General features: G+C 39.2%; 1 long non-coding RNA gene across 3 annotated transcripts in view; it reads right to left on the reverse strand.

Moving 5' to 3' along the window:
• LOC126042290 (uncharacterized) overlaps positions 1–24,573 on the reverse strand; it is a 177,654-nt gene that overhangs the window by 134,935 nt on the left and 18,146 nt on the right. For 2 of the 3 annotated variants that reach the window (XR_007507103.1, XR_007507102.1), the window contains exon 1: positions 12,337–12,380. The exons of the other annotated variant lie outside the window; for it this stretch is intronic. This is a non-coding gene — a long non-coding RNA (uncharacterized LOC126042290). Of the gene's footprint in view, positions 1–12,336; positions 12,381–24,573 lie in introns of those variants that run through there. 3 annotated transcript variants of the gene reach the window in all.

Consider the following 24,573-nt stretch of genomic DNA (forward strand, 5'->3'; position numbering starts at 1 on the left):
GTGAACAGTATTCCTAAATTACTCCGATAGATTTGTGCCACTCTAGATTTGTTTGAATACTAACTGTCAATACATTTCACTTAATTGCCTAATAAACAAGGAAGACTCATTTTCCTCCCAAGATCTTGGGAAAAGGGCACAATCTGAGACAGAAAGGATCTCATTCCCTGGGCTTCTGAGCCTCTAAACAAATACTGGAGCAGCAAAGAAGCGGTCTAGCATAAAAGCCACCCAGCAAGAGAAATGGGTATGGTGGCCTGCAATCACTGTAGTAACAGCACAATACTTGTTTTTCATTGCATGGTTAGGTTTCTCAGAAGTTTGACCAGAAACAAGGTAAAGTAACCAGGCTGTCCAGATACATGCCAAAACTCACTGTGAGATCAGTTGCATTTGCCTATATCTGTCCCAAGGTAAACCGAATATCAGCTTAACTAATGGAAAGTTACCCATCATGCAAAAGAAGAAAGCCACAATTAGACACCCACTCTTTGTATCTGTAAATCTAAGAAGCTGGATGTAATATCATTATTCACTGACTCTGCTTGAGATTATGAAAGAAGGTTAGAGAGCAAACTCTGCAGAGTGCATACTTACTGGACTGGACTAATGATGGCCTCTGCTCTCAATCTGAAGAGCTTGGCTGGAGTCCTGCACTCAACATAAAACATATTTCAGAGCTGAAATAGTCGCTGTGACTGGCTGTTATCCATGTTGACTGATGGGAAATGTAGGGAGCCCTATATGTCCTTTGCTTTCATATATGGTGCATTTTCCTGTGATACAACTGAGTAGTGCAGCATGTTTGATGATCTAACTAAAGAGAGACAGTAACCAACTATCAGTTCCATTTTTTCCAGCATTATTTTTTAGTGATCTGAAAAGTTCTGCCTTGCAATTTGAAACATAAAATATGTTTTGAAAGAAGCTATGAGTAACTTTGTTGATGAGAACAGAGAGTCTCTGTCCCTCTTTCTATGTCTCTATTCTACAAAGCAGACCACAAAAGTGAAACATTGGAGAATTCTTATTTGCCAACATTTTAATAATTGAGACATGTATCTCAGCTCAAGTACACAATTTCCCAAGTTTCTTTTGGAAAAAATACAGTTGTAAAGTGCCTAAAAGCATATTATTACTGAACAGTGGTTTATTAGGTGCTCTCAACAGGTCCACTGTAATTAAAAATAGGGTCACATCTCTGGAAAGTAATCCAGGTACACAGGTACCTCCATTTGTCTCCTTTACAGTGTTAGCCATGTAAAGTTCAAGAAGTGCATGGATATAACTTAGAAACCTAATTAGGCCATTAGAAGTAAACTCCATTAAAAAACACCCTTCAGCTTTAACGATAAACTGCAGCCATTTCAAATTTAATACTGCGCTAGCAAGTAATACTACCATTGAATAATTCAGCATTCTGTAACATAAGGCGAGATGAGAGGAATGAGAAAGTGTGATTGCTATTTTCATTATGATGTGCCTTTTTGGGAGGTATAGTATAAACCTCATATCACTGACACTAATTATTTTGGCACCTTATTGGCAGTCACAATTAGACAAAATGTAGATATTTCTAAGAGCAAAACAAGGTCTTGGCTAGATTTCTTCAGCCAGATATACTTCAGACTTTTATTTATGGCTAAATTGAAGCTGGATGTCAAATCTGGGTCCCTTAGAACAAAATCTTAATAATTAACTGGCAAAACTGAACATGATCGTTTCTGACACACCTACACTGGTAATTATTGCTTTGAGGCCATTTACTAATGAAATTAATGTATTCATTGCCCTAACAAATTAGCATAACTCATACATAATGCCCCACATTTCAAGACCTTCCTAGAAAAACAACACTTAATACTGCAGAATGAAATGGCAAGGGCATTACATGGAGACAGTATTCACTGAATTACTACATGTTAAAGCCACAATGGCTGTGTTGGTTATAAAGCAAAATGTAAACACAATGTGGGTATTGAAACCATTAATAGTGTAGTCAAGAGTGTACAATCAATGATTATCTTTGCACTTCAAATAAGCACATATTACAATAGCAGTAACCATGGACTCCAATTAACTGGCGACTTTTAGAGATATGAAGTATGAAAAGGAGGCAGTGATGAAGCAGTTTCTTCTTCCTTCTCAAATTCATAATAAATACAGTGTGCCTACTGTGCTTTTTTGCCCGTATTTCCATTCAGATTAATTCAGCGCCTGGAAGTGGCTACAGCAGCCATAGGGTCAAGCAACAGCGAAAGACAGGGTTAAAGGCATTACCTCTGGAAATGACAAAAACATTAGCAGCAATCTATTGCCAATTTATTGGTAAGATTCTCTCACTTCAGTTTGGGAAAGCGATTCCCAAAGTTTTCTTTCTCATCATGCAGAACAGAGGTCACGGGAGCAGGCCACCACGTGGCTAGATACAGGCCTAATTTGATGGATGGCATCAGTGGAAAGAGCATCTGCTGTGTGGACTCACCTGGCAGGCTGGGGGTTGCACTGAGACCCCCAGACAACAGACCTCACATGCACTGCCACTTACAGACCACTTGCAACCTGTGACCTGCAGAGTGCTAGTATGAGGCAGATTACATATGAGGAACCATGCTTGAGTATGAATAATGTATTTATGTACTTCAAACGATAAATTTACTTTGAAGGGGAAGATGGGGGCAAAAATACAATGGGTTTGCAGAAAGTCATCTAGGACTTTGCATTCCACAGAATTCACTCCTGGCTCAGCCATGGGGGGCTTGGAGCTAAGGATAACTTGACCAGGTCTTTCTTTCACACAACTGAGGAGCCAGGCCCTGATGCCAGTTACAGCAAGGTTACTTTGCTTGTATTCTCTAGAATCATCTAAAAGTTATTTCCTCCTGAGAAGCACCGAATAGAAGCATATTCTTGTGACACCCTCTTCTCCCCTCCTACACAAGGATAAACGCAAAGGAACAGAGTTCCTCAGCAGAGTTGCCTTGGAACCCCATCCACATGTGTTTGGCTCCTGCCCACCAGCTTAAAGTTTTACATCTTTATTAATGTTTTTATTCTACTCAATGTAATTTGGATTCTCGTATTACCCATACGAATGTCTGATCTTTTTCAATCCTCTTAAGTGCTCAGCTCCCATGGTATCTTATAGCAATGAGTTCTACATGTTAATTATGAAATGCATGAAATTTCATTTGACCAGTTCTGTATTTCTTGCTTATCAAGCCATTCCCTTTCCCCTCCCAAACATTCCTCTCCTTTTTAGAGTTCCTCATTTTGCACCTTTCCCCACTTTGAATTAAAAATCCAAGTCTCTCCTACAGTAAAGCTTTTGACTATCTCTAGGGTTCTTCTGTTTCCAACTTTACATTTCTTCATTAATTTATTTTAATAGAAAATGACCAGAACACAAGATAGCGTGAAAGATTGTTCTAGCCCACTGAATTTGCTTTAGACACTGCAAACATCCCAAAGCACATTCCAGAATGGTTTAAACAGTCCAGTGGTGGATCCCCAGTGTTGAACCACAGATGTTATTGTGCTCTCTCTCCCAAAGACATGAAACCTAATTATATTGTGGCCCCTATTACAAAGTATAGATAGATACCTTGAGGCAATTCATGTATGACAGAGCTCCCCATTTGTGCCTGTCTGACGAACTAGCTGATCTTCAGTGTAATCATCTGAATTGTCAAGAAACTGGTTCTTTGAACCTTGCCCTGTTGTCACATACAACCATTTTATAGATGGGTAAATGCTACCTCTGTGATATTCCTCACAACTACACAGGCAGGGAACAATTTTCATTTATACTAACCCTTCTTTACACTCAAGCAGTAGGTCTCTATGCATTTCTGTCTACGTTATATAATGCCAGAGTAACAGCAAGCAACATTAGTGAGAACAAGAATCAGCATAATTTCATTGATCGGGCAACAAATAGTATAAACCCACCCTTATTTTTTGTGAATTTTCTTCTGATTTAAAAATAACCCCACACCATAGAACTTACACAAAGCTTGGGATATTCCTAAAAAATTTTAAAAAACTGTACTAGAAGAACAGCAGTTTCCTGTCAAGTTACCATATGCCTTTTGTATTGGCTCTGGCTGAGATGGAGTTAATTCTCCCCATAGCAGCCCTTATATAGTGCTGTGCTCTGTATTGGTAGCTAGAAAGGTGTTGATAACATACCAGTGTTTTGGCTACTGCTGAGCAGTGCTTGCACAGTATCAAGGCTGTCTCTCCAACATTCCCCCCACACCCCACCTCCACTGGCAGGCTGGGGCTGGGCAACATCTTGGGAAGGGACATAGCCAGGACAGTTGACCCAAACTGACCAAATGGTTATTCCGTACCATATGACATCAGCTCAGCTATAACAGCTAAGTAAAAGGAGATGAAAGGGGGTGGTGGGGGTGGGCATTCGTTATTTTACGTTTGTCTTTCGGAGCAGCCACTACAAGTACTGAAGCCCTGCTTCCCAGCAAGTGGCCAGACATTGCCTGCTGATGGGAAGTAGAGAATAAAATCTTTTGTTTTCCTTTGCTTTCACACGCGACCTTTGCTTTCACTTTATTACACTGTCCTTATCTCGATCCATGAGCCTTTTGTTATATTTTCTCTCACCTGTCCAGTTGAGGAGAGGGAGTGATAGAGCAGCTTTGGTGGGCACCTAGGGTCTAGCCATGGTCAACCTACCACACCTTTTCATTGAGAAATATTACCTGGTTGGACCACAGAAAGCTACACCCCATCCTCATGGCTGATCTGTTCTACATCGTTTATAGCCGAGTACTGAAATACTCCAGCATCTGATCTATTCTGTCCAGCTAATAATTATGTACTACAATATTGCATTTGTATCAAGTGTTTGAGTTGCATTTACTTTGTGAAGGTCAGTCCTCTTCCATCCCCAGGCACCGAGTTCACCTACTTTTGACTTTTAAGTTTCTCATTGGTATATAGATTTTATTTTTGGCAGCATGCCTACTTTTAGTTAATTTCTTTGTCTGACACGTTGTTACTTCCTTCAAATATACCTCTGCAACCTTTCTTCCTCCAGGTCAGCTGTAATTTCTGTCCTATCATTTACTACTGGATACAGGGTTACCTTTGTATTGCTGACTTTCCTAGCAGATGTCTTTGTCTGACCCAAGTGCTCCTTACCACCTGTCGCCTTGCTTCCAGGTTTGGCTATAAATAATCCTCCCCTTGCTGGTTTGACTATAAATAATTCCCTCCCCACCCTGTTGGTTTTTGGAGTCAGCTGCTTCCAATTTGGGTAAGGTGGAGCTTCCCCTTCCTTTACAGAGTTACAGTTCCCTCTCCTCATTGTGTTACCCACACAGAAATCCTACCACTGCACAAAACCACAAGTATAATAGAAATATATCAGTAGGTCCCTAAATCAAATCTTTTGCCTGTTCCTTCTACATTTTCATTCTAGCACCTCTCATGTCTACCTCCCAGTTACCAGTACCAGTATGCGCAAGAAGTACTGGGCTGTGCTTATGATCAAGTTCACCTCTGCTTACCTTGCTTCCCACAGAAGGGCCAACGCGGCTACCTCCTGGGCAATTCCCACAGGGCAACCTCAGCTACCCCCCTTGCACATGTGAATGTGCTTGTGGACCAGGGCAGGTCACAGGGCCATGGTTCTCTCCAGCCTCTTATCTGTTCAAGCCCGCATGGTAACTGTATATGCCACAGTCAGCATCTGGACATGAAGGCAGATGGAGTCCTTCTTACAGAGGACTCCAGTGTCACCTTCCTGAGACTGCCTGAAGCAGGGTATGTTGAGGATGTCTAAAGACAATGTGGATAAGAAGCCATGATCTTGTGAGCTCTGTAGACTGCAGGTCTCTCCCAGTACAGGTGCTTTCCAGATTTGCTCTATGAGCTGCAATCAGATCCTGACAAACAACTGTCTGAGGTGTCCAGAAATTGTTCCCCTGAAGGTTGTGTACCTGGTGCTCTAGGTAACTGGTTTCTCTTCAGCATTCACCATATAAGACCTGACATTTTAACACATATTTTGCACATCTCAGAAGCAAACAAACGCAGTAAACTCACCACAGTAGTTTGGATGAGAACTGTAGTGGGGGACATGGTGCCTTGGTGCACATTTTGGTGGTTTTGGTGTTTTTTGGTTGGGTTTTTTTGTGTGGTTTTTTTTTTTTTTTTTTTAAGATAAGACAGAGGAATATTTCAGTCAGACTAGGGTGGTTACTGTAAAATTGAAAGGGAATTGTAAAGTCAGTCCACATACCAGCAGCCAGAATTTAAGAGGCTGTCTACTGACAGTTCCTACAGGAGGAAGAGGGGGAAGGGGGAAAACAAACAAATAAGAAACACTCCATCACACGCTCCTCCCCCTCCCCCCCAAAAAACCCAAAACCCAAGCAGCATAGAAAAAGTTAAATCCAATTGAAAGAGGCACATAATTTTTCTTAATGGACCATCTTCCAAAGTTCTGGCACACCACTTCTTTGAGGAGGCTACTTCACATTCCTCTTCAGAAAACAGCAGGTAGCTATACCACGTAACAAACACTACTTCTCAAGGTTTTGGCTCAACACTGTCCTGCAGAGGATGGGGCAGAAAACAGGCAGCACCACAACTGGACTTGAGAAAATATTCTGTTTGTGGCATCCTCAGGAAAAGCAAAGATTGAAGCAGTAGCACTAGGCCACCTGCAGCAAGATAAGCAATAAGTGAGAATTAAAGAGGAAAGAAAGTGCTGACTGACTTTCTCAAAGACATAAAAGACTTGACTGGAGCCAGAAAACATGCAATGAATTTGCTGGGGTGCGTCTTTCTCACATCTCCAGTAAAAACTTAGAGGAAAAGCAGAGAAGCAGAGGAAAAGCAGAGTGACTGAGACTGTGGAAAAGAGCTGGCAAGAGATAGCATAGTAAAATCCTGAGAAGATATAGACATCTATTCAATCAATGGCATTATGCCACTTTACATGCAGTGAAGACCTCTATTTAGTGACACTCATTATCTAACCTAGACAGATGCATTCCTGCGATAGGGGTTAAGTTGGAGAGAGCCAAAGTGGGCAGTGATGTCCCTACATGCAACTAGAGGCACTAATGCTGCATAGCTGGAAGAACTCTGTGTGACCTTAAAGGCTGTACATACAAGCCTTGCCTGCAAAACCCGTGAGAACTTTTCCTGCTATGATTATAAACTTTACTAAGTTAGACTCTCACAGAGTTATATAACCCTATGTGGTAGTTAATGAAGTGCTGGATGTAAGAAAAATAACTGTAATGTTATTTTGCCCCTGGTATGCTTTGCCTTATAAGGATTAAACTTAGAGCTAATTCACTTGTGTTTTGTGATCTCTATCATGCTGCAATAATAATACTTAGCACTTTATAGCACTTTTCACTTATAAAAAGTGCTTTACAAACATTATCTAATTATTAATCTTCACAACAGTCCTGTGATACAGGTATACAGGTCAATTTAATGTTCTGTTTTAATAAACTAATAGCACTTTAGTAAATTGAAAAGTATAAAACACATTAAATTCACTTAAGAGAAACAAAAGTTAGTGAACAAATTGCAATTCTCCCTACAACATTTTAGGTGGGCAATACACACAGCAAACTGTCAGTGATCACCACCTCGGAGTCCACAGAGAACAGTTTATATAGCAAATATTTCAGTTAAGTAGTTGAGAGACTTTTTTTTCAGATGATAACATGAATAACGTGAACGAAGAGGGGGTCTATCACAGCAGCTGAGGTCCCTTGATCAAGACTACACTATACTAAGTTCTATAAAAGCAAAACCTAGTAGTCCCTACCCTACAATGTTTGGGATTTAGGTACAAAACAAGGGACAAGAGATGGGGCATGGGAGGAAATCAGTACAGTTCAGCAGTAATCATCACTGTTCAAATTACATCTGCCTACACAAACATATACAGAGCCATTTTATGCCAGTATACTTGCCATCTCAGTACTCTGTTGTTCTCTCCATTGATATACCTCAGACTTCGGTTGTCGGTGATCAAAGAGAGGACAAGAGTTTGGCATTTGGTAAACGCATCATTCAACTTAATTATATAATCACAGACTGAGTTTTCCACAAGGTTCACCGTTTCATGCAGTGCATGGCATGGACTTGTCTGCAGGATGAATCGATGCAGGGCAGGACACTGCTGCCTGAGGATGAGAAGGGCTGCCCTGTGCATTGCTGAGGTTCAGAGTTATGTAATGAGCAAGGAATGCAGGAAGAAAGGAAAAAAAAAAAAAAAAAAAAGACAATCTCCTACTTAAGGTAGTTTAAAAGTTGCCCTGAAGAGTATGGAGTCTACACCTGCTTTTGAAACAAGACAGTCTACGAGATACAGGACAAGTTTCTTAAAACCAAGCTTTCCACACAAGGTCACCTATCAATTGGATGTTCCTCATGTGCTCCATGCCTGACTTGAAACCTGGGGTCTACCTTGCTCAAAGTGCTGATCACTCACAAATGCAGCTGAAGTTAAAGGGAGCTGTGCTTTCAGCTTACTACCCAATGTTAAATATTCTGAAAAAGATTGGAGCAGGATGTCTTGGACTGGGTTCCCAAATTAGTAGGTACTTTTAACCTTGAATTACTGTGTCCCAGTCTCCATCTGTCAAATGAGGACAATAATTCCTCCTCATTCCACCAGGGTGTTGTGAAAATAACTTCATTAATGGTTTGTGAAGCACTGTAGTGTTGAGTGCTATATAGAAACCTAGGAGGAAATTAATAATTCTGTCTCTAGAGCAAGTTTTGAAAAGCATGCAGTAAAAGGGGCCTGAAGGCACACACTTAACAGAATAGTAAAAATAAAATATTGAATTTTAAATATTTTAACAAAATTATTCATTAAGTGAGTGCTGTCCGTGCTTTATCCAGCAGATTTCACCCTGATTTTAAATTCTCAACTTGCAATCTCAGTTTTTATTTGTAAGTTACCAGATTTCTAGAAATTCAGAGCTATCCAGCTCTCCACAAATGCCATAGCATGGAATCCTACTGATAAGCCCGTGGCTCAGTAGCGTCATTGGCAAAATTTAGAGTCACTGTACAGACCTCTATCATTTCAGCTCATGGAACAAAGCAACAACAACATCTGTCTCAACAGGAACCAGTAATTCAAGGAAAGAATAACACACTTTGACAGTAGATTTTGATGGTATTTTGGAATAACAAAAGAAAGATGCAATTTGGGGGTGGGGGGTAGGGGGTGTGCTCAAAGTTTTATGCAGAGCAATACATATTCACTTCCTTTCCAGAAACAGCCAAACTATTTTGATCATAGTCATTCCAAATGTCTTGCCACAGGAGGAAGCCCAACATGGAAAATACCAACCCAAATAGTTAAAGTCTGTGAAGATTAAAAATAAATTTTAAAAATCTTGTTTACCGTATTTTATAAGTGAGAATTTTCAGGCAATCTTGATGGCAGTCAATATTCTCTGCCCTACCTAGAATACACATACTGTTCTACACAGTGTTTTGCTTGCTGTGCAACTAACTTTAATTCTCTCCTAGCACATCATCTTTGCTGCTGACGGTTTTTATTTATTTATTTATTTTTATTATACACCCTCTAGCTGTTTCTTATATGGAGAGAATAGTATTCCTTAGCTTCCCTTAAATAATATACAGATGACTAATCACTGTGGCACCCAGGAAAGATATGTCAGGTAAAGTAAACATTCTGAAAAGAATGAACCCTTGAGCTATCCCTGCCGAATACACTTACCTGGAACTGTCACAATGATTGTGGTGTGACCAAAGAAGGAGCCTTTGATGACTGAGGAGTTATCTGAATTGGTAAACTGCTTGGTGAGTAGAAAAAAGCCTACTGCCAGTTAGTTTAAAGCAGTGGCATTTAATAGAAATGATAGAACCGGAGGGCTGCCTTTTCTGACTATAACACTGAGGCTATCAAATATGTTTTCAAAAGTGTGCATGAGAGAAAACTGCTATTGTCTGCTTTACTGCCACTTGTCCAATGTGCTTAAATAGTACAAATGTAATGGCTGCTTCTTGGCTGAACAACATTATGCTGGTATGGTTTATAAGGGGCTGAAGCTAAAACTAGAACTGCAACTCCCTCAATACCAACATAGAAAAAAGGACATCCAGAGGCCCACATCCCTTCTAAATCCAGGCTTTATAAAAACCAAGTGTGCAGAACAGTGTTTTATGTTTAAGATTCTCAGGAAAAAAAATAATTCCTGAATATTATGATGTTACTCTCAACATGAAAGAGGATGCAACCTGTTTTAGGTATGCTATGGCACAAATGACTTTGTTCTTTTAAGGTTTTAAGAATTGTTCTTGTGTGCATACCAGGTAAAACTTCTTAAATCTTCTTCTTAACATGGTGTTGGCCACTCAGTCTGGAAAGCAATTTTACCCTCATTCTAAAGTAATGCTTGCAATATTCTCTTCATACTTTCATTTTTTGTTCTTAGCTGCCAGTATTCTTATTTTATGTGCTTCACCTGTAGTTTGATGCCAAGTCCAGTCACCTGAGTAACAATTTTGATGCCCTGAAACCTGACATGCAAAGTGATCTAAGTATCAGAAGAGGACCCTGTCAGGATTAATGGAAATCTGAAGCCTGACAGATCAGACATAGCTGGCATATAATCTGTGACAGTGTTTGAGACACAAACACCCCATCTCCCGCAGAGGCCCCACATATTTGGAGGGGGTCATACTGTGTATGCAGCACAGAGGAAGAGCAGACAGCACACAGGCAGGCAAAGGCATGTAGATCTTGTCTACCTGAGAAACAGAGTCTCCCATCCTGAACCTCATCTGCCAAAACTGAACTCTCTCCTGTCACCAACAGATCACTGCTAAAGAACAAATGATCCCTAAGCAAAATATGAGGGATGACAGAGAGTCCACTTACATGGTTACAAAACTGAATCCAGTGTTGAGCCCCTTCACAACCTGTCCACAATATTATAGTACAATACTAAATACAATACAAAATACAATACCTCAGAAAAGGAATAATTAACATCCCAGCAGTAGGCTTAAAACGCCTAGTTTGTCAAGGCAAAGTTAAAAAAAAAAAAAAAAGTAACTTAGAATGGACAGCTTATTTCTCCTCTTGCCACAATTCCTTGCAATAGTTCATCCACAGTGGCCTCCCTGTTATCAGGCAGCTTATATTTCCCTCTTCCAGATGTATTCCCATACACTTTGTGCTATAGACAGTAATGCTTTGTTTGGGCCTCAGGCATCTGGAATATAGGCCTGTGGAACGCAGCTGGGAGCTGCATATGCAGAAATGCCTGTGCTGGAGCTGAAAAGAGCAAACCCACTTCAAAGGAGCAATGGAGAGAGTCAGAAATTGGTCAGACAAGAAGGATGATGTGAGGAAAGGGAAAAGATAATGGGAGCTGTGGTTTGCATGTGACACTCATGAGAGGATTAATATACATAATTATAAGCAGCTAGCAACAGTGTCCTCTCAGGTGGGCTGCGTCTGACCAATGTTAGTAGAAGTTCCTCGGAGCACAGAGTCCAGCATGAATTTTCAGTCATTTATTCTGACGGTAAAATACTCCTAATCTGATAATATGTTGCTGGCAAGAATCAGTGAAAGTTAGAGAAAAATCTCAAGCCATATTTGTCTATCAACTCATTTTGTTTCATATAAACTCAAACATCTAATAGGATTAGCTACTTATTTCTTCACAGACACACCTCTGAAGTATACAATTCAGTAATTTACTTCAGAAAAATAGCATCTATTACACAATAAAGAGAAATGCAAGCTCTTTACTTTTCAAGTAATTCATCTAATTACTCCCAAATTAGAGGAACATCCCCTTTAAAATAACAGAGTAAGTCCACCCCATATTTGTTCTGAAGGCAGGGAAAGAGAACCCCTTTTACACTTCTCTATGGCAGGAGACAGCTGACTGGAGAAGGTAGGGGTGTACACATCCACAGAAGAAAGAAGGGAATGCACACACAAAACTGTAGCTGAGGAAACAACAGGTTGAAGTTTATCTGGCGTGTAAGGATGACTTACGGACATGAAAGCTTGTGTTTCAATGAAGAGATTCAAGAGAGAGCTGATATGGAAAAATGACTTATTTCTCTAATATGGTTTTATGCCTTGGAAGTAGTCTGTCAGCATTAGAATGACTTACAGCTATGTGCTGTATTCTCCAACTCTGTATCTGTCATTTTGCAAGTACTTCTAGACTACCTCCTAGACCTTGCTTTCCTGATCTGCAGATTGTCATTTGCACATCAATAAATTCAATAATTTTGTTAAAAAATTTGAATGTGATCAGTTCTGTGATTTACCTGTGCTGTAAATTCATTGCATGTCAGATTATCTCACATTTGAGAACACTAGGAAACAACCACAAACAAAACAGGTAGTTAGTAATTAAACTTATTTAAACATTATCCTGTCCAGCTAAGTATACATAAAACCTCCTAGTATCATTCTCCTGGCAGGATTAAGGAATAGCAAGGCCAGATCTGTAATGAAAAGTGAATGTCTTATCATCCTGAAATCTGGTTCATATTTGATAATTGGCACCTTTCTTCCATTTACAGTTTTCATGTTATGCAAACACTTATATACTCTGAGTCAATGAGGTATAGAAAGATAAGGTTCAAATACATTACAGACAATCAGCATAAACTAGAGCTCAGGACCCGTGGGCCTCTCTGAGCCTTTGGAAGCAATCAAGGTTTATGGTGTTTAGCCATTGCCTCAAGGGAAATACATGCAGCTTTGGTGAGACAATGCACTCAAAGTGTCATGAGTTTTTGTAGCAAAAGTGTGACCTGCAAATGCATGGCTGTCCTTCATAAACCAGCTTCTAAGAATATGATTATCAAATCCAAATTATACACCTTACAGATCCCAGATGTGCCCACATTGCAGACCTTGAAATAGAAAACCTTATTTTTACACAAAAATGTAAGAATTTGTTTACCCCCGTTCAATCAACCTTAGATGAGGTTCAACAAAATGGTAAAAATAAGGTCCAAGGAACTACTAAAGGCAGAATACTATTTCTTGAAAATTCTGAAGCTCTATAAGACAGAGAAGGTTTACCAAAACAAGGGCAACTGCAGCCAGTCTCAAACACAGTCTGAAGTAGCCAGACTTTTCTGAGGTGCACAAGTGACAGGATGAGAGATAAGGGACACCAAGTTGCAACAAGGAATATGATAATTAAATATTGTTAAAAGGGGGGGAAAAAAATCACCATTAGGATAGTAAAACACTAACAGGTAGACCAGAGAGATTGTGCAATCCCTGCCCCTGGAGATGTTCAAAACTTGGCAGGACCAGCCCTGAGGAACCTGATCCAAGTTGGCCTTGCTTTAAGCAGAGAGCTGGTACTCATGAAAGTGCCTCAATTCTTGCTGACTCGCTTGAGGGCTCATAGCCTTTGCCTGACTCCGAGGTAGGGTGGAGTATGCCACTTCTAGTGGTCAGAAGAGACTGCAATCTCCCTTCCCATGAAACAAGTGCAAATTTTAACCTGGAAGAACCTTGATCTTTTATTTTGTGTATCAGAATTAATGGTAGTTTAAAGTACCTCAATGAGTAGATAAAATAACTGAATAAGTTTTCCACAACGAAAGACTACACTTCCAGCAGGCAAATATCCCCATCATAACTGCATCTTCCACCTGAGAAAGACTGTGAAACAAGCATGTCACATGCTATTTCATAGATATATTAAACTACTTACGGTAGTGGCTTTCTTAAAACCCTCTAAAAGGTGAGATGTGGCATAGAATAGAGACAAAATTAAAACACCCTGCTGTGCTTATTTGGTTTCCAAACAAAAGCCCACAGAGGATGAGGAGAAGGCTCGAATGAATGGGGGAGGCTGTGAAAGTTCATAGTTAAGTGTGGTTCCATTGCAGAAATGCTGGAAACATCACATAATCTCAGATTCATTAAATCAATTGTCAATTCCTGAACATTCATGACAGACTGCCATAGAGGTGGCTTAGATTAATTATCAATTTTATGTAAGAAAGGGAAAGATTAGTTAATATTTCTCCAGAAAATGAGGGCAGCCTTTGTGAAACACTTCCCGTTACTCAAGAAAATGAACACAGTTTTTGAAGAAGTATAACACCGAGGCACAAGCTGTTCTCAGAAAGTGACTTGCCTGTGGTCTCGAAGGCTGAAATCAGAGCCAGTTACAACTTCATCTCAGAAAGCAGAGGACTAGGTCCCTATAGGAGGAATTCAGTCAACATAATAACTCTGAAGAGAACATATTGTCTTATATGGGTTTTATATTTGCTTCTACAGGCAACTCCAGAGGCTGTTAGACACAGAAACCAAACTAAAATGATCAGAATAGAGGGAACTTAATAGCAGATTTAAATTCACAAAAAAGTTTTGAATACAAGATTATACCAAATAAAACACTAGGGTGGATGACAGGAGAGATAACATAGGGATGAATTGAAACCACTTAAGGTTTATGAACCATCTCTCTTCCTCACTGTTCATTTCTGTTGCCTGACCTTCATGTTGCGGAGTTTCAGAAACCAGCATTTCAAACTATCCATATTTAAAAGTAAGGCCTCCAGAGCATCCTCAGTTTAAATAAGGGTTTTGTGGGGGGGGTGTTGTTTGTTTGGGGTTTTTTGTTGTTTTTTTTTTTTTAGTTGTGCCTTCTGTGACATGACCACCAATGTACCAGATGAACCATGCCAGTCTCAGTCTTCAGTACCTCTCCTTCCTTCACCTCCAATGAGTCTTATATAAATCTTCCTGGCTGGAACTGTAGGTAGCCTGCATCATGGGGAACATTTTTCCCTTACATCTTAGAATCCTGTAATTTATAACATGAAATTTAAACCAACATAAATTAGTAATTCAATCCCTATATTCCAATTTAATGAACTAGAGACTTCATTGCTTTATTGTTTTGTGCCACTGGACCAATCGTTTGGTTTACAGATGGAATGTACTTCTTTGTTAATAAATAAATGCATAAAAAAATAAAGGTATCCTCAATGCAATTATGCTGATGTCCCTCAGGAACCAGAATGCAATTATTTAAAATATTATTTTCTTAGATTACTCTCAAGAAAATAAGGAAAGAAATATGAAATTTGTGTCCTTTTAGCTTAAGCTCATTTTAAGAGCAGCAACAGTGATGCAGTTAGTCCCCAGTGGCAACTGAGAAGCACTTAGCCAGAAAATTGTTATTGGATTACAGTTCTGGCTTCATAAAATGTGGCTAAAGATCATTTTAGACATCTATGGAATGACCCATTGTCAAAACTGGTATGACAAACAAGTGACAAAGTTATTCTACTTGGCCATTTTGAGGATTTTTCAGATCACAAAGGTAACTTGGGGCTGTATCAGCCTACACAGTTTTGATTCAATTATAAAAATAACTCACAATAAGAAGAATTCTAGCATAAATAATTGAACCTCTCGGGAGCAAAAGAAAAATCCCCACAAACATGTGCATATACTTTCAAGTGTTCCTGACATAAAGAATTGTGAAGTGATAGGGTGATCAGAAGTCAATTCTGATACCGAGAACTACCTTTCGTACTAACTGGTCTTCTTTCATATTAATAAACAAGATGAAAAGGGCACCAAAGGACACTGCATGTTTTTTAACAATGCAAAAACTGAAACCACTTAGATACCACTAAAGTTCACACAATCCTTTTTATTTTACTTTACAATCTTTTTTAAACAGATGAGAATCCTGCCTCCCATATTTTAATCTGCTGGTAAAAAAAAGAATAACTAATGTGAACATATATCAGATGCACATGTGCTTACTTAAATAAATGCAAACAAGAAATAAAACCCTTCACCTTTGCATTTGAGGTCACCAGTGACCACTGGCAACACAGTAAAAGTGAGGATCTTAATCAAAAACCTAACATAGGATTTAATTTCTTCGTGTAAGGTCTTTGCCATTTTTTTTCACTGCCCATTACACGGTACGTCTTTGCTCATGTAATTACACAATTAACATCCTCAGCACCTATTTAATCCGTTGTTAATTTTGCTAAATATAAATGCAGGCATGCTCAAGAAAACAAACTTGGCAAGTGAAGAAGCTTAACCAATTTAAAGGAAAAAAATTAATCTATTTACCTACTGATAATCAGTACATATCACTGAACATTACTAGATGCTTGTAAGCCACCTGATGGCCCTCCGCCCAGAAGTACCTGTGCAAGAATAGCTTTTGCTGGGATGACAGAGATCACCCAAAAGTGTTGGTACAAGGAGGTCTTGGTTTTGTTTGTCAGCAATCGGCCATGCAGCTTGTAGCGCCAAAGGGCAGTAGTGGCAGCTGGTAAACCACATTGGTCTCACAACACTGTTGGTTCCCACATCTTTTTTCTGAAAATCAAAAGGATTGGGGATGAGGAGAGGGTGGAGAGGGAGATAAACTTGGCAGATAAAGGCCCATAAGATTTTTGCAGTTTATCCTACAGGCCAAAGCCACATTATTTAACTGAGAGTACTGCATGACTATGATCATAATTTAACTGAAGATGTGAGTTTGAAGATTAGGGGACTAGCAGTGGGTTCCTCCCTCACACCTTTGCCATGGAAGAAGAGAGGAAAGTAGCGGAAAGTCTACAGTAAACAAAGAAGGTTCTAGTTCCAACTGGGATGTTCCCAGAGTTTTAATCAATCCAACCTTGGCGAGCAAATTGGCAGTTTTATTTCTTCCTCTACAGTTTCCAAAAAGTAATTCTGTTCATCCTTGTGAGAAAGGAAAATTTCAGATGGGTTCCATTTAGCGAGGTCACAGAGACCAGATCTGTATTCATCCTAACATATGGATCCTCACATTTAGGGTCAGATTTTAAAACTCTTAGTCACAACAAAAATTACTTAGTTCCTTGAATGATACCACTAGGTCATGGAGGATGGTGTTATTAAACCAAAGTAAGAGGATCACTAACTGCTGTTTGCAACATAAACATACTTTCAAACTTATTGCTTCCATACAGAACGATACTCTTTCTCTATACAGATGCATAATGTCATTTGATACAGCAGCTAGGGAAGAGAACTAGTCTATATTCAAAAATCCTTCTCATTAAGTCAGTATCAGACTTGTTTCATTGCATTCACTAGAAGTATAGTCCTAAGCTACACCAAAGTCTGTCCCCAGGTACACTGTGCTGACCTGCTTATCTCTAGAATTCTAATTATCCAAAAGCATAGAAGAAAATGGAACGGTCCAGTCTGAACACCCTGATGCTGTCTCAGCAATTTCTGCTCCCATCAACAGCCAGTGATCAGTGGAGTTAAAGTGCATGCAACCAGCTGAATAGGATGCAATTCTTATTCTTATGATGAATATCAGGGTCAGAGGTGAGTGCCAGAAAACACATAGCAGATGTGAAGGGAGTAGAAGGAATTCTGTTTACTTTGGGTGACCACCTACATTTCAAGGCGGGGATACAGGGGGGAAGCTAAAACTGCAAGATAAAGACTGTTTAAGGACTGCATTGTACAATATTTTGCAGGACAAAGCTACATACTTGTATGTTAGCATGAACTATTGTTGAAATAGAAGACACAGTCCAGCCCAAATTAACCATTCATGGAATGTGACTCTTCAGGAAACAAATGAGAGAAATCTTTTAAAAACATACCCCATACCCTGTGATCACTTCAGCTGATACTGAAAAGTTGTATTTCTTTTTGTGTTGCCTGTATTTCTTTCCATTTTAGTATTTTTTTCAGGTACTAGCAGCAAAGCAGCCTTACCAAGTGGAAATGAAGAAAGTCTGATCTGAATCTGAGGAAAGTTCTAGACAGCCACTGAGAAGACTCTGCAAGATGCACATAACAGCACATTTACAATCTCTCATTATGGGACAAAAAGTACTGCAAGTAATTGCTAGCTGCTTGGGCTAGATCCTCAGCCCTGTAGCCCAGGTTGTACAAAAGGGACATGAAACTGCTCCAAACAGTGGCTGATTCTTCCAAAGATGACGCATGGAGCAGGAGATTTAAAGAACTGCTCAAGCTGGTAAAACTATTAGCAGCCATTTGGCTGCTCAGCTTTTCACACTCCATGGTAAAGGATGAGGAAACTTTCGCCTCAGTATCATCAACCCTTAACTCCCAAGCAGCAAGGAGGCAGCCTTTGTGACTACATTTAGCTACTGTTGGAGACAGGTGAGAAGACTGATGATCACTTCAGGTATACCAATGAGCTTACCGTATGAAGATAGACCTTTGTTTCCCCTGTTCCCTCTTCCCCTCCCAAAGAAATCATGAAAGTCATTAAGCATCTTGATGTTTTCCATATGGATGTTTCTACAAGTTATAAGGTCAAAGTGGACCAGTTAGGAGAATGTAAGACCATCAGAAAGGACTGAAAAGGAGAAGGGGGGCAGGGAAAGCAGCTCACTTGTAAAAGAAAAAAAACCAACACCCCCAAACCAAACTATCCTGGGACAAGTTGCATTTCTCAACATGCTACAGACACCTACTTCCCAGACTACTGAAATCAGAAGACTGCCACAACAAAGTCTCAGCAAATGGATGGATGGATAGGTTTTGTTGAAAATTTCTCCCCAAAACTTTTCCATATATTTTTTAAAACAGGTCTAGTAGTGACATCCACATAATATGATCCAGCCAGTGCTCAAAATGGAATTAATGGGAATATCATTACAATTTTTAACCAGTCTTTACAGAAAAATCTAATAGAGACTAGTAATCCGTGGAAGAACAGATCTCAGAAAATAGCTGTGAGGAGGCAAGTTCAGCCTAAGCAGGAAAAAAACAAAACAAAAAAAACCCACCACATAGATGTCCACCAGTTAGCCTGCTAACTTTCTAAATGAGTTGTTACATTTATTCCTTTATAAGCTTTGCTCTGGATGTTGAGGATTCAATCTTGGTTTTATGGGTGAAGTACACAGCAAGGAAGTAAGCTTGGCAAATGATCTTTGAACTACTCTGGACTCTTTGAAGATACAGTTGTACTACATTTTTGAAGATATATACTGCCTCATTTAGATGATGGATTGAAGTGGAGGTTGGATGACAACTTAAGTAGAAAATCCAATAGTTTTCAGTTCTAAGCCTTCTATGCAATATACATCTCTTCTCAGGTAACATTAAAGATAATTAAAAAAGATCCTGGTTCTTTAAAGCTGAAGTGTATTTGCAGCATAAAGCAGTCATTCTTTTTCAAAATCAAAACAATCTGCAGAAACAACTCTGATATTGCTAGAGTTTGGCTGAAACAAATGAACAAAAGAATAATCATTTATCAGAAAAGGGAATGTATTCCCCATCCCCCAATGTTAACTTTTGGTCTGCTGCCATGCTTCCACTTTGGCAACCGAAGGAATGGTGTGGGCACCATATAAAGGCATGTGTGGCAGCCTGAGGGTTAAAGTGGACATTCCTTATCTTTGACACATGGTTAATTCATGGTCATTATTACTAAATTCAGTTGCTCAATAATTTAGATATGAAAAACGTGTGTAGGAATATATGCCAGGGCACCCTTCAATGAAACCCAAAATGCAATATCCCCTCCATGCTTTCACCATACATCCTCACGGTGTGTGACAGATTGAAACAAATGTATGCTTTCTGAGCCCTTCAACTCCCTCATGTCACTCTTGTTACATTAGAGTGTGGTTCTAGAGAGTTACTGTGTCCAGACCCAGGGATGGATGAATGGGCTTGGCTAAAGCAACTAGTTTGTCAATAAGTGTAATGCAAGGCCAACTGTTTTTGGGGTTTTTTTAGTCCTAAATTTCCAGTTCTGTTGCTGCAAGTATCATCACTTAAGCAATCATACAGAACTAATTTTCAGACAAGGTCACAGTTTGAATGGCACTGAGTGCTAGTAGGTGTACTTAAAGGTTGTCTGGAACAGCTAAAGCAGACCATATCTAACTAAACATTAATATCAATGATGAGCTGCACACCCACTTCTACCACCAAATAAAGAGTCACAAAGTGAGGCCACTCAACAAACTGCCCTTGTCTCTCCATTACCATCCCCTATCCCCAACCCAGTCCATTTTCTCATGTGGTGACAGGCATAAAGGTCTTTTGGCAAATGTTTCTTGAAAAATAATAATAATTAATAAAATTAAATTCCCTTTCCCTTCTTTCACTTGACACAGGAAAATGAACTTCTCCCCTTCTCTGTTCCCACTGATATTTCCAAACTGGCTGGCACAAGAAAGCACCTCAAAACACCTCTGCAGCTCACTCCATGAAGTTGAAAGTCTTCCACTGACTGAATTCAAAGATGTCTGGATCAGGCCCACAGTCAGCACCCTAACACGCTAGCACAGGCTACCAAGCCACAACACTGGCTGGAATCCATGTCATTTATATGCTATTGCTAAAGCAGTGCAGGAAGCTTACACAACTTCAGGGCTCTGAAAGCGTGTTCTGTTCTTTCCTTGTTAGTTTGCAGAACACCTTGTGAAATTCCACTAACTCCTGTGCTGATATAGGTTTATTTACAGGTTTCTCATCTGAACCACAAAATCCAGGTATCACAAAGTGGCTTTGCCTTTGACATCTTATGTGCATAAGTTTTCTGTTCCCTTCCTGTCCAGAAATTTCATTGCCTTTATGCCTCTCTATAAAGCCCTGAGATGTCATATTTTTAGTTAGAATATGAACCTTGTAGAGCAGAGACCTTGCCTTTACTTGTTAGTAACTCACTTGGTACACTATTGGCACTATATAATATGAAAAAATAAATCATGACAATAGTAAGTGGGAAAAGCCTCTGTGCTGTTTTTCCACCATGGCCATTAATCCTACTCAGAGTGCTTGCAAGACAAAAAACTCCAGGCAAATGTATGAAACCTAAGCTTTGCCTCTAAGTTTGTAAAGTATCTCAGCCACAGAGGGAACTGAATCTAACCTTGTGTATGCTCAAGGCAAGCGAATCCATTAAACCAGTTCAGATAAAATACTTACAGTATCTGTTTCAAAGACCTGCATTAGCATCTGAATCAACATCACCATGTTTGTGAGTCTTTCACACCATCCTAAACTACAATTGCTTCAAACCACAGCCACAGTAGACCCAAGACATGCTAAGCTCTCAGCTCCTAAAGCCAAGGACAGTTAAGGAAGACATCTCATACCTCTTTCTTAACATCCCATACTATCTACCCGTTGGCAAGGAAGTGCTCTGACATCTGGTGGTGTTAAACTGCCTCTCCTTTCCTTGCCCTCTAATTGAGTTTGTAAACTATGCTTATAAGAAGCTTATACAACTGAAGTAAAACTAATAGAAGAGTATCATAACCTCAACAGTATGGTGCCACACAGGGTACTACACAAAGCTGAAGACAAGCAAAGCTGGAGGAGAAAACTCTTTATAAATTCCTCTCACCTTTTGTACCCAGGTGAACACACACTTCTGGTGAGCACTCAAATTTTTTAAGTCACAGAAGTGCAGCAGAACATCACAACTCATCTCTTCTCAACAGATAAAGCATTCTTTTGCCTCTAATTAAAAAGATTAATAAAGTAAGAGAACACATCAGGTTTGCATCAATCATTGCCCATGTGGTTCTTATTATTGTAATTAAAAGTTATCTCCTCAAAATTCTTGGATGAAAGTGCCATGATCTGCAATTGAAAACACATTGAAAGGAGTTATCCAACTTATTTGACTGTTTTAAGACAGTCAAATTTAAGAACACTGTGGAGGCAATGTATTCAAAAGAGTCCTTAATGGCAATCTGTCAGTAAATTTGTCCTATGAACCCTCTATTCAAGAATGTGAATATTGCTAAGGCTTTTCTTTTTTTTTTTTAAAAAAAAAAAAGGAAAAAAAAGAACATTTTTTTAAAAAGAAGCTATTTGAAACTCAGCCACTGAAATTAAAGGTTTTATCTTGAGAGTTCATTACATCCTGTATATATTAGGAATGTTCAGTTCACCTAGGATTGAATCTTTTAATGTGTTTAGATTTTCACACTGAATGGGCCAAATTTCAAATAATCCTGAACAAACCTGGTCCTTTTGCTGACATGTCACCCCATATTTCACAGAAAGTAATGTTCAATTTTGACATCCAAGCTTTCACAATATAGGAGATTTTGGAAATGGGTGACCTAAATAGAGAATTTTTGCATATGCAGGACTGTAGACTTACAAATCTGTAAAATAGAGATGCGCAGCAAAAAGAATTTATAATTTAATTACAGTCCCTGTCTTTCAGACATTAGTGTACAATAGTTCTAACAGCAAGCTAATTACATCAAAGCTAGTAGCATGCTTAAAAGTAACCCTTTTTAAAGCTTTCTTTGTGTAAAGTAACTTAGAAGTTTTTTTCCCCACTCTCTTCTTTCTCTTCACTGAATGCATGTCTCACATTTTGGCATAGGATACAGTGACTTCATGCAGTTCTGTTCAAAACTATTCAGGGTGTAAAACCCCTCACTAGCTTTTGAGAAATGCTTCCTGGATGCTATTTAAAAAAGATAATTTTAATGGGCAGAAAGGTATCTCCTATAACATAAAGGAAAAACCTTTTATTTAACACATCACAGGAAAACACCAAAGGGTGTTAAAGAAGGACTTGTTTGGATTTTACTGTGAAAAAGAACATTTTCCTGCCATCTTTATTTATATTTGAACTCCGCTACCATTTCCTTCTGTAGCTTCTGAAAACCAGTAGTCTCTTGCATCTTCTTTCCAGTTACCAACAGACAGCTTGATCTGTGGGCAGTGGAGTTACATGACAGTGCATTTACATGACAAGAGATGAACAGTCAGTCTCCAAAGACTATTTATTTAGAAAACTAAAAGAAAATGTGTAATTTGTCCTAAAATCCTCAACTATAAACCCCAACTTTTTTTAATTTTAATTTTTGCTCAGATGGAATTATCCAACTCTCAGGGAAAAAAACAACAAGGAAAATGAAACAAGAGAAGTACAGAATTCTTAAACATGACTATGGGAGGAAGTGGCATAACATATTCGCTGTGACCCTCTAAAAATTCCTGTAGAAAAATTACCCTGTATCAAAGAAAATGTGGAGAGAAGAGAAACAGTGATGCTGAATATGACAAAAAGCTTGTTTATGTTTAATACATCGGAGAAATTGTTCAAGGACAGTTAAATGTGACCCATTTAATATACCAAGGTCTCCAACACCTATGGTACTCTGCTGAGTAAGTGCTGATCATGCAAATTAAGGCTGCCTGGGGATACACAGTGCTTTTCAGTTGCAGTTTGAATTTTCCAAGTTCTCAGAAAACTTTTAGAGATGTGGATACATGTTACAGGGCCACTAAGGCTACTTCCATTTCTTCTGTTGTTGGCTCATTTTGAAAATTCATCTGTCTGACATTCCTGAGTCTTCTGACACACACATCCATATTCAGGAATGTAAAAATCTAATTATTGCTACGAGCTGTGTAATTTAAAGTTCAGATGTGCAAGTCAGTTTGAAAAGGTGTCCCAAGACTAATATTTGAGCTTCAACAGGAAAGAGGAATAAAAATCTAGTGGTCATTGTGACTCTAATTAACTCAAAAGTTCAGCAGAGTCTAGGAGTCATCAAAGGTAGTGTAGATTATGCCCTCAGCATACACTGTATTTAAGATCTGATACCTCTGGACTCCCTTACATTTATTGGCTTAGATTCTTACCCAGTTTACAATATGCTTACAAATCCCACTAGCTGTAATTTGGGTTCATTATGTCTGAGCAAATGCAAGTAAATCCAAACTACACATCACCTCTGAAACTGGCATCAAACACCCAATCAAAACTTTACAAGTTAGGTGAAGATTAGCATATGAAATGAAAGGGCTAAGAAAAATATACAAGAAGTTAGGAACAGCAACACTCATTTAATAAGGGTACAATGTGCCCACTGTCTGAATACAAAAGCACACAAGGGCAGACAATCCTTTTTTATAATTTTACTATAATTATATAGATTCTAACCTATAGGGAAATTACACTCTAAAACAAGTTGCCCTAACCCCCATTCCCCAAACGTTTTTCTAAAAGATTAAACTGTGCCTTTTCCTATGGCTATTTTTAGTAATGGCATCAGTAATTAAACATTCTATGGTCTGGGGCCCCAAAGAAAACATCACTCTGGGTTCTGGATGTGTTCCATGATATCTTGAAACAATCTTAAAAACTTACGCAGTTAGTGTTGCGATCGCCTCTGGATCTGCAGGGACCCGTTAGGATCACCAGGGGAAGTGCATGGTTGTGACAATGCAAGCAATTTAGCATTACTCACTGGAGCTGAAGCACGACACAGTGTGAAGCTGCTATTGTTCTTGGTTTCTCTGAAGACACTCAAGTTCAAATCTACTCACAGCCTAATTCGTAGCTGAAATGTGAACTAGAGCCTGCAGCCTTTCAAGGGAATGAATAACCTGCTCGTAGGAGAAGGTGCTTTGAATCCCTGTTCTCGTGGATTCTCCATGAAAAGGGGACTAATTAATGATACAGTCCCATGTACCTGTTCTCCATTTTGCAGGTCTGTAGTGTCAACCAGGTCACAGGAATTATTTGGGTTAAA

This window comes from Accipiter gentilis, chromosome 8, assembly GCF_929443795.1.
Source record: "Accipiter gentilis chromosome 8, bAccGen1.1, whole genome shotgun sequence".
Lineage (NCBI taxonomy): Eukaryota > Metazoa > Chordata > Aves > Accipitriformes > Accipitridae > Astur > Astur gentilis.